We start from the raw sequence: 12097 nt of genomic DNA on the forward strand, positions 1-12097 counted from the left end.
CTTCCACACATTGATTAAGGCCAAAAGAGTTCAAAAGTGTTTTAAAATCATGAGCAAGTGGATTTGAGGGACAACACACATGTATATTGAAATCCCCACAAACCAGAAGCTTGTCATATTTAGGAACAACATCAGCTAAAAACTCAGAAAACTCACGTATAAAATCCTTGTTGAGTTTTGGTGGGCAATAAACAACTGCACACAACACAGGAGAATCCAGGTCAGCCACAAACAGCTGAAGCTCGAAGCTATGATAACAGAGTGCAGGTAATAACCTGCATCTGTACTCCTCTTTGAAGAGAGTGGCCAGCCCACCACCTCGACCTGACGCTCGCGGGGAGTTGAGGAAAGAACAGCTGGGGGGGAGGAGCTCCAAGAAGGCGCTGTCATCACCTGGTTTCAGCCAGGTTTCCATCAACAACAGAAAGTCCAGCGCATTGGTCGTAAAAAAGTCATTCAATATAAAAGTCTTATTTGTGAGTGATCTAGTGTTGATCAGCGGCATGCGAATCGGGCGCCTTTCAGTCTGTTGGGAAGCACGACTGAGCGGGCGGAGATTCCCATGCACGCATCCTCGCTTGGAGCGCTTCCTGTTCCAGCAGCGGGCAGACGGGCACTTGTGGACCGGAGAACGCCGCAGATTGCAGCTGATAAACTCCACAGAATTTCCCGGATCGCTGGTGGAGGATGATGCCATGTACGCTCTGAGCCTGACACATACTCCTCCTCTCTTGCCGCGTCTCCTGCGGCGATTTTTGCGGTGCGGCTTACAGGGCTGACGGCGTAGATAGGCCGGTATGGATGCCAGGAAGGGCGGCGGCGGCGTACCTCACTGATCGTCAGAGCCGGAGAACGGCACTTTCTCCGCAGATGTACATATACTTAAAAGAGTCAGGCGGTCATACACCAGCAGCGGTGACACATTTTGAGTGACAAACAGTAGAAACAGACAAATCAACTACGGACTACTTTAGACTCTGTTGCTCCACTCAAAAAGAAGAAGATGAAGCAAAGGAAACTAGCACCTTTGTATAACTCCCAAACTCTTAAATTAAAGCAAAACTCGCGAAAACTTGAAAGTAAATGGTGCTCCACCAAAATGGAAGTCTGGAGTCTCGTTTGGAATGGCAAGACAGTCTGAAAACCTATAGGAAGGCCCTCAGACATGCCAGATCAGACTATTACTCAGCATTAATAGAAGAAAACAAGAACAACCCAAGGTTTCTTTTCAGCACTGTAGCCAGGCTGACAGATAGTCAGAACTCTACTGAGCCATCTATTTCTCTAGCTCTGAGTAGTGATGACTTCATGAGCTTCTTTAATGATAAAATTATAACAATTAGAGATAAAATTCATCACCTTTTGCCCTCAACTTCTAATGGTTCACTTTTCAACGCAGGACTGCTAGAAAGAACGACTAGACCTGACATATACTTAGACTGTTTTTTTCCTATAGACCTTCAACAACTAATGGTAAAGGTATCTTCAGCAAAGCCATCTACCTGTCTCTTAGACCCCATCCCAACGAGGCTACTCAAAGAAGCATTACCCGTGGTTAACACCTCTCTACTAGATATGATCAATATGTCTCTATTAACAAGTCATGTACCACAGTCATTTAAAGTAGCTGTGATAAAACCTCTTCTGAAAAAAACCACCCTCGATCCTGAGGTCTTAGCAAACTATAGACCTATATCTAACCTTCCCTTTCTCTCCAAGATCCTTGAGAAAGTAGTTGCTAATCAGTTATGTGATTTTCTCCATAGCAACAGCTTATTTGAAGACTTCATAGCACAGAGACGGCACTGGTGAAAATTACTAACGACGTTCTAACTGCTGCAGACAAAGGACTTGTCTCCATACTTGTTTTATTAGATCTTAGTGCTGCTTTTGACACTATTGACCATACAATCCTGTTACAGAGATTAGAACACTTAGTCGGAATTAAAGGAATTGCACTAAGCTGGTTTAAGTCTTATTTCTCTGATAGATCTCAATTTGTTAATGTTAATGATAAATCCTCTAAGTACGCGAAAGTTAAACATGGCGTTCCACAAGGCTCAGTGCTGGGACCAATTTTATTCTCCTTTTTATATATGCTTCCTCTTGGTAATATCATTTCAATCAGGAGAGACTCCGTTGCAGATATGCAAGCATTTATTACTAAGATATAACCACGTAGGTACAAACAATTATTTGGAGATTAGTCTCCATTGTTAAGGGGTATCTATATAAATCTAATGTGTAGGAAAACCAAACACATCCCCCAATGGAAACTAGACACTGGTGGTGGTGAGAAGAATCCAAAGACGGAACACGAGCCGCCAGCCGGGAGAAGACAGAGACACCCACGAAAGGCCCGGAGGTGGAAGGGGAGGAGGCGGGTCGCACTCGTCTGAAAACACAACTGACAGAAGCAGGAGAGAGAGAACAGATTTAAAACAAGGTAGACTGCTGCGATTGGTTAGAACATAAGTGCCTGATTCTAATTGGTATACAGAACCGAAACACCCACTGCCCAGCTGATCAGTTAAAGAGAGACAACGTAATAGGAGTCTTCCTGACTGAATTTACGCTGAGCTACATTTCAATCAGGAGAGACTCCGTTGCAGATATGCAAGCATTTATTACTAAGATATAACCACGTAGGTACAAACAATTATTTGGAGATTAGTCTCCATTGTTAAGGGGTATCTATACAAATCTAATGTGTAGGAAAACCAAACACATCCCCCAAAACTGAAATGAATTTAAGAGATTACATAACATGCTAAACATGCCTTAAAGCTGCAACAACTCTGTATGGTGATAGAGAACATGAATGTGTTATAATTGAATGAATAATTAGAGTAATAAACACTGAACCATACTAGGTAATACGTCACACGGGACGGAACGAGCAAAAACTTATGCAAGTTAAAAACAGAATACATACCAGCAATTCAGGCTGGACACAAACCTCGCGATTCGGGCTGGAAAACAAAACATTGGCGATTTAGGCCGGTACAAACAAAAACATCGGCGATTCAGGCCGGTACAAACAAAACATCGGCGATTCAGGCCGGTACAAACAAAACATCGGTAATTCGGGCCGGCACAAACAAAAGATTTTACCAGCAATTCAGCTGGACATGAATTTCCGGCAACTAGGCAGGAAAAAACAGACTTCTGCAGTTACAATGGCACCTGGAATTATAAGGCAAAACACATATCAGCAAGTCAGGCTGAACATACACATAACATAGGGAATTCAGACAGGAACCAACTAGAAGCAACATCAGACCAACTTGATCAAACGTAAAACAATACGTCAGAACCAATTGAGAACGCACCCATCCATACACCACCAGTTATATGCATGTTACCACCATCAAGTTTAAAAGATCTGGTTATTGAAGACATCTTCTACATCAGGTGAATAGATGAAGAGTACACAGAGGAAGCCCATTGTCCAAGTTGTTGTGGAGAAGTACTGAGACCCCTTGACTCACACAATAGCAGCAGCCCCATTCTAAAGGAATTACTAGAATAACACTTTGATGAATTGTTAGCTTTGAGGAGGACTAGTTCCCAATGCGGTTAAACCAACATCTATGCATAGGGAAAAGTTAGAAATAGAGGTGAGAGTGATTTAGTGCGCAGCCTTAATGACAAATAACCACTTATAAATTGAAATGGATAATACTATGAATCTGTATGACCATGACGATAGAACACGAAATAAGGCGACAGCACGCCAGAGTGGACACACTTACATACTTGTACTAAATACTTCACACTAAATAGAATGAAAGGGATTCCTGAGTACCAAAACGGCAGTTGTGTGAGAGAAGGAAGTACTACCGGTACCGGTTGCTGCCGCCAAACCCCCAAAAGTCTGAATCTGAAACGAGACAAAGCATCAACCACAGAGGTATATCATCAGGGACATAGCGAGAAATATTAACATTGTAAGTGACTGCCGGTCAGGTGAAGCTTCTCATCAAAGCATTATATTGTGACATTGAGAGCGCCCTCCATAAATTTGCCACCGATACTCTGACTACCACATGCAGGACAGAAATCTACTTCCGGTCCCTAGACAGCCCCAGACGCAGCAAGCCATTGTATGGGGCAAATGCCAGAAAGTACAATGAAATCAGTATGTGAGAAAGTGGAAGGCCAGTGGCCGCGACCACCGCCCGGGATGACAAACCCCGCAGAAGGGGCAACCACTGAACAAGAGAAACCCACGGATGCAAGGTAAAAGAAGGTGAATAGCAGACACAGGTACCGCACCAGCTCAAAAGTGAAGGTCAAGAGATTGCCACAACCAAAATACGGTAAGAGGACACGCAACCATGATGTATACAACAGCGGAGTAGATAGGTTAAGACAAGAGGGAGTTCACAACAGTGGACTAAACCCACCCACTGCTGAGATAGCCAAGATTGAAAAGATGAGAAAACCTGCAGTGACCATAAACCCGGACCTATCACCGGATCCCTGCGCACGTACTGGGATAGTCAGACAGAGGACTACAGACACGCCGGGCACAGGAGGCTACAGCGAAGAAGGGTAAGAGTTCCGTGCAACAGCCAACATCACAACAGTAGGATCCCCACTCAGGAGATATGCAAGTCAGTTCAGGTCAACCAATAATATTTTACGTTGAAAACACCCATAGTTGACCAAAGGACCCCAAACTCCAAAGAAATAGAGAACACACGCCCATACACCAAATACAATACAAACACGACCAACAGTAGACCACACAAAGATATCACAATGGTCCCTAGAAGACAATGAACACGATATCCCATACAATCCTAACCAGACAGGAAGCTAGTGGTGCGTGGCCCGTTCGAAAAGCCAATTATCACCAATACGAACGTAAAAATCCAGCAGCGATGATCAGACATTGTGGAATGTAAATTACTGTTTTTACATAGCGCTTTTCTAGTCTAACGACTACTCAAAGCTCTTTACGTAGTAAGGAACCATTCACCATTCACACACATTCACTGTGGCTGAGGCCTCCGCATAAGGTGCCACCTGCTCATCAGATAACCATTCACACACATTGACACTCCGATGCGCAGCATCAGGAGCAACTCTGGGTTCAGTGTCTCGCCCAAGGACACTTCGACATGGGACTGCAGGGCCAGGGATCAAACCACCAACCACTGATTGGCAGGCAACCCACCACCACTGAGCCACAGAAGCCTACACAAACACGCCACAGCTAAGAAGATATGCATAGTAGCCAATAAGGGGCTGCAAAATGATTAAAACAGTCTAAAAGTAACTATTAGACACCCACGCCCTTATTTTACGCCATCTGTAGTCCACTGTGGAATACAGAGATTAAACAGCCATCGTAGAGTTGAGTACTACATAATCAATGCATAAGAAACCATTCCACCGCTTAGTAAACAGCTGATAAAACGAAGCAGTGTTAGAGGCAGAGTCTACACCAGCTGCACAGCACGTAAATACACGCTCCACTGAAGTAGACAGAGTAACCACCAGAGCTCAAACGCAACTAGCTGACCGGTCAACACCGGAAACCCACAGAGTTGTGACTCAATGTGCACTGTCCACAATCCAAAGAAATAAATATCAAAACTCAATAACAACGTCACAGAAATAGGAAGAGAGACAAACCACCGCAGTCCGCACGACTGGGAGAAGGCCGACTGAGTAGTCAAAGGGCATGCTACGTAAAAGCACGACCGAAAATAGAAGCAGCAAGCCTGCATGCCTACTAAAGAAGGTAGGTGCCCTGCAGAATGAGCACACTTAACCATAACGCAGTCAAGTAAAACAAGCCCACCGACCGACTCAAAACGCAGCAAGTGCCGCAAGTAAACCCCCGAAAACAACTGAACCAGAAGTTAGACAGCGCCATGGAACACAGTACCCGCAGCCCGACCCGTGCAAACCCCGGGTGGCAACACGAAAGAACAACTTAACTGAGTGGGAGATGGTCCAGCGGAGTCAAAACGACCCGGTCCCTACGCCGAGGATATCACCGTCCGCCGACGGCCACGTGACGGCCGGCAAAACCCCAGGTGACGTGCCGGATGGAGCCAGAGAGCACGGCGAGTAGCAGCAGATGACCGAGACACCACTCCCCAAACCGCAGGCGCGTGGGAGAACGAGCAGGAGCAGCACAAAGGTCAGGCAAGCCGCCAGCGAAGCAGCCCGGTCGAACCACCAGACAGCAAAACAGCACGCAGCCGGGAACGCGGCAGCAAGAGTCCCACCACAGAGAGAGACACCAGCAGCCAGCACCACGAGACAAAGTCGGGAACACAAGGAAGCGAACCACCCAGACGCACTCGTCTGAAAACACAACTGACAGAAGCAGGAGAGAGAGAACAGATTTAAAACAAGGTAGACTGCTGTGATTGGTTAGAACATAAGTGCCTGATTCTAATTGGTATACAGAACCGAAACACCCACTGCCCAGCTGATCAGTTAAAGAGAGACAACGTAATAGGAGTCTTCCTGACTGAATTTACGCTGAGCTACATTAGGAAACACTCAATTAACTATCACTGCAATGCGGACGACACCCAATTATACTTATCAATCAAACCAGACGAAACAAGTCAGTTAGCTAAACTTCAAGCATGTATTAAAGATATAAAATCCTGGATGACCTATAATTTTCTGATGTTAAACTGTAACAAAACTGAAGTTATTGTGCTGGGCCCTAAACACCTCCGAACTTCATTATCTAAAGATATAGCTACTCTGGATGGTGTCGTCCTGGCCTCCAGCACTACTGTCAGAAATCTAGGAGTTATTTTTGATCAGGATATATCCTTTAACGCCCATCTAAAACAAACATCGAGAACAGCCTTTTTTCATCTTCGTAACATTGCCAAAATTAGGAATATCCTGTCTCAAAACGATGCTGAAAAACTAGTCCATGCATTTGTTACTTCCAGGCTGGACTATTGTAATTCCCTACTGTCAGGTTGCTCAAATAAGTCTCTTAAGACTTTCCAGCTGATCCAGAATGCTGCAGCACGTGTTCTGACGAGAACTAAGAAAAGAGATCATATTTCTCCTGTTTTAGCTACTCTGCATTGGCTTCCTGTGAAATTCAGGATTGACTTTAAAGTCCTTCTCCTGACCTACAAAGCCCTAAATGGTCAAGCACCATCCTATCTAGAACAGCTCTTAGTACCTTATTGTCCCACTAGAGCACTGCGCTCCCAGAATGCAGAGTTACTGGTGGTTCCTAGAGTCTCCAAAAGTAGAATGGGAGCAAGAGCCTTCAGCTAGCAGGCTCCTTTCCTGCGGAACTAGCTCCCAGTCTGGGTTAGGGGGGAAGACACCATCACCTCATTTAAGAATAAACTGAAAACTCTCCTCTTTGATAAAGCTTATAGTTAAGTGAGGAGTTGCAGCGTCCGCCTAACCCGGCCCACCTGCTTCTCTTTGTAGTCATCAGATTTATTGATCATATAATCAATAATATAGTGTGAGTTGAGGGAGGCAGGCCAGTACAGCCTCTCATCAATGTTTTCATTTGTTTCCTTTTATATGCATCCTGTCCCAGAACTGCTTGTTACTAACCTAGCTCTGGGGAGTTTACTCGCCGGAGTCCTTATGTTTCTTTATGCTCTGCGATTCCCTTCAATCGCCCGGCCGCGTCCTGCTGCGTCTGCTGCACCCACCCATGCTCTGCAGCGCCACGTTTCATCCCGCAACGTCCTGCTGTGACATGAACTACATCGACTTCCTTCAAAGTCACTGTTCCACTATCTTTAATGCAACTATTATTGCCATCACACCCCCAACCGGCCCCGTCAGACACCGCCTACCAAGAGTCTGGGTCTGCCGAGGTTTCTTCCTAAGAGGGAGTTTTTCCTTGCCACTGTCGCAATAGCCACTGCTAATGCTTGCTCTTGAGGGAATTACTGTAATTGTTTGGGCTTTGTAAATTATAGAGTGTGGTCTAGACCTACTCTATCTGTAAAGTGTCTCGAGATAACTCTGTTATGATTTGATACTATAAATAAAATTGAATTATCTAGACAAAGTTATTTACTCTAACTTTCTATAGTGTTGGCTATCTTGTGTTGTACAGTATAAGGCCATTCTATCTGCTATCTCCATCTAAGAGTAGTGATGACTACAGTGTGGTTTTCTGTAAGGTCACGTCAAAAGTCCATCATATGGCTATCATCTGTTCCTTATCAGTTTGCCTTATTCAAACTCATTATCTGTAGTTTTTATGTGATCCTAGCATTTTTTTAAATTTACATTTTCTTTTTTTTATTAAATAAGACAATGGCACCTGGATCCAACAAATCTGAATCTGAAACTCCAAGAATATAAATGTATTGATGTTGCTATCTCTCTCCAGCCCATGGGCCCACCACCTGTGGGAGGAACCGTTGGGGTCGGGTGCGATGCCACATGGGTGGCAGTGAAGGTCAGGGGCCTCGACGGACCAGACCCGGGCGGCAGACGCTGGCTCTGGGGACGTGGAACGTCACCTCTCTGTGGGGGAAGGAGCCGGAACTGGTGCGGGAGGTGGAGCGCTACCGGTTAGATCTGGTGGGGCTTACCTCTACGCACAGTCTCGGTTCTGGAACCATACTCCTGGATAGGGGTTGGACTCTTTTCTTCTCCGGAGTTGCCCAGGGTGTGAGGCGCCGGGCGGGTGTGGGGATACTCACAAGCCCCCGGCTGAGCGCCGCTGTGTTGGAGTTTACCCGGTGGACGAGAGGGTCGCCTCCCTACGCCTGCGGGTTGTGGGGGGGAAAACTCTGACTGTTGTTTGTGCATATGCACCAAACAGGAGTTCGGAGTATTCGGCCTTCTTGGAGACCTTGACTGGAGTCCTGCATGGGGCTCCAGTGGGGGACTCCATTGTTCTGCTGGGGGACTTCAACGCACATGTGGGCAATGATGGAGACACCTGGAGGCGTGATTGGGAGGAACGGCCTCCTGATCTAAACCAGAGTGGTTGTTTGTTGTTGGACTTCTGTGCTAGTCATGGATTGTCTATAACGAACACCATGTGTCGAACATAGGGATGCTCATAAGTGTACCTGGTACCAGAGCACCCTAGGCCAAGGTCAATGATCGATTTCATAATCGTTTCATCTGATCTGAGGCCGTATGTTTTGGACACTCGGGTGAAGAGAGGGGCAGAGCTGTCAACCGATCACCATCTGGTGGTGAGTTGGGTCAGGGGGTGGGGAAGACTCTGGACAGACCTGGTAAGCCCAAACGTGTAGTGCGGGTAAATTGGGAACGTCTGGAGGAGGCCCCTGTCCGACAGACTTTCAACTCACACCTCCGGGCGGAGCTTTTCGTGCATCCCTGTGGAGGCTGGGGGCATTGAACCCGAGTGGACAATGTTCAAAGTTTCCATTGCTGAAGCTGCGGCGAGGAGCTGTGGTCTTAGGATCTTAGGTGCCTCAAGGGGCGGTAACCCACGAACACCGTGGTGGACACCAGTGGTCAGGGAAGCCGTCCGACTGAAGAAGGAGTCCTTCCGGGATATGTTATCTCGGAGGACTCCGGAGGCAGTTGCAGGGGTACCGAAGGGCCCGAAGGGCTGCAGCCTCTGCCGTGAAAGAGGCAAAGCAGCGGGTGTGGGAGAAGTTTGGAGAAGACATGGAGAAGGACTTTCGGTCGGCACCAAAGTGTTTCTGGAAAACTGTTCGCCACCTCAGGAGGGGGGAAGGGGGAACCATCCAAGCTGTGTACAGTAAGGATGGGACACTGTTGACCTCCACTGAGGAGGTAATAGGGCGGTGGAGGGAGCACTTTGAGGAACTCCTGAATCCGACTAATACGCCCTCTATGTTAGAGGCAGAGCTGGAGGATAACGGGGTGGTCGCCGATTTCCCAGGCGGAAGTCACTGATGTAGTCAAACAACTACACAGTGGCAAAGCCCCGGGATTGATGAGATCCGTCCAGAAATGCTCAAGGCTCTGGGTGTGGAGGGGTTGTCCTGGTTGACACGCCTCTTCAACATTGCGTGGAAGTCTGGGACGGTGCCAAAGGAGTGGCAGACTGGGGTGGTGGTTCCTCTTTTTTAAAGGGGGGACCAGAGGGTGTGTGCCAATTATAGGGGTATCACACTTCTCAGCCTCCCTGGTAAAGTCTACTCCAAGGTGCTGGAAAGGAGGGTTCGGCCGATAGTCGAACCTCGGGTTGAGGAGGAACAATGCGGATTCCGTCCTGGTCGTGGAACAACGGACCAGCTCTTCACTCTCGCAAGGATCCTGGAGGGAGCCTGGGAGTATGCCCAACCCGGTCTACATGTGTTTTGTGGATTTGGAGAAGGCGTATGGCCGGGTCCCCCGGGAGATGCTGTGGGAGGTGCTGCGGGAGTGTGGGGTGAGGGGTCTACTCAGGGCCATCCAATCTCTGTATGACCAAAGTGAGAGCTGTGTCCGGGTTCTCGGTAGTAAGTCGGACTCGTTTCAGGTGAGGGTTGGCCTCCGCCAGGGCTGCGCTTTGTCACCAATCCTGTTTGTAATATTTATGGACAGGATATCGAGGCGTAGTCGGGGTGGGGAGGGGTGGCAGTTTGGTGGGCTGGGGATCTCATCGCTGCTCTTTGCAGATGATGTGGTCCTGATGGCATCATCGGCCTGCGACCTTCAGCACTCACTGGATCGGTTCGCAACCGAGTGTGAAGCGGTTGGGATGAGGATCAGCACCTCTAAATCGGAGGCCATGGTTCTCAGCAGGAAACCGATGGAATGCCTTCTCCAGGTAGGGAATGAGTCCTTACCCCAAGTGAAGGAGTTCAAGTACCTTGGGGTTTTGTTCGCGAGTGAGGGGACAATGGAGCGGGAGATTGGTCGGAGAATCGGGCGCAGCGGGTGCGGTATTGCATTCAATCTATCGCACCGTTGTGACGAAAAGAGAGCTGAGCCAGAAGGCAAAGCTCTCGATCTACCGGTCAGTTTTCGTTCCTACCCTCACCTATGGTCATGAAGGCTGGGTCATGACCGAAAGAACGAGATCCAGGGTACAAGCGGCGAAATGGGTTTCCTCAGGAGGGTGGCTGGCGTCTCCCTTAGAGATAGGGTGAGAAGCTCAGTCATCCGTGAGGAGCTCGGAGAGCCGCTGCTCCTTTGCGTCGAAAGGAGCCAGTTGAGGTGGTTCGGGCATCTGGTAAGGATGCCCCCTGGGCGCCTCCCTAGGGAGGTGTTCCAGGCACGTCCAGCTGGGAGGAGGCCTCGGGGAAGACCCAGGACTAGGTGGAGGGATTATATCTCCAACCTGGCCTGGGAACGCCTCGGGATCCCCCAGTCGGAGCTGGTTAATGTTGCTCGGGAAAGGGAAGTTTGGGGTCCCCTGCTGGAGCTGCTCCCCCCGCGACCCGACACCGGATAAGCGGACGAAGATGGATGGATGGATGGATGATGTTGCTATACTAGAGGCAAAAAGTACTATAGCTCTCATCTGGAAAAAAAATGGAGGCACTTATAATTGGTGCTTGGATCAAGAATATGGCGCAATGTATGTAATGTAATGTATGTCCTTCGTAACAGGCGTGTATTTGGAGCCCTCAGCTGTGACGCCCAACTGAACCGCCTCCCTCAAAACCTTATCAATCTCGTTTGGTGATTCGGGGAGCTCTCTCGGAGCAACCGATGTCTGAGTAAGCTCAGCCTTATCCTTCTCTAACCGCTGGCGGGCTTCCTCCTGTTTCTGACGAGCTTTACACACCGACCTGCACTTCAATCTTACCTGTTCCCTTGTCTTCCCGGGACTAAGGACACATCATTCCTTAACTAGGTTGGCCGATGGCATGTCCCTAACCCGAGGAGCCAGTCCCTTCAATCCTCTCGTCGCGATCAGCCTGGCTACAGAACACAGTCGCTGCCTTTTGTCTCGTCGGGAAACCTTGTGTGTGCTTGCCACTTATGCAGTGACAGACCACTTACCGATGTGAAGATCCTGGCGCAGGCCTTGCACCAGAACCTGGGCCCTGTCACCAGACGGGGGCTGCCTTTAGGCAAGTGACAATCTATCTGGTGACGTTTAGGTTTAGTCCTCTTACATTTACGACATGCCCACAGTACGTCCGTCACGCCATGGGACAGAGGACGCCCGTGCACCACA

Source organism: Perca flavescens, chromosome 21 (assembly GCF_004354835.1).
Source record: "Perca flavescens isolate YP-PL-M2 chromosome 21, PFLA_1.0, whole genome shotgun sequence".
In the NCBI taxonomy this organism is placed as follows: domain Eukaryota; kingdom Metazoa; phylum Chordata; class Actinopteri; order Perciformes; family Percidae; genus Perca; species Perca flavescens.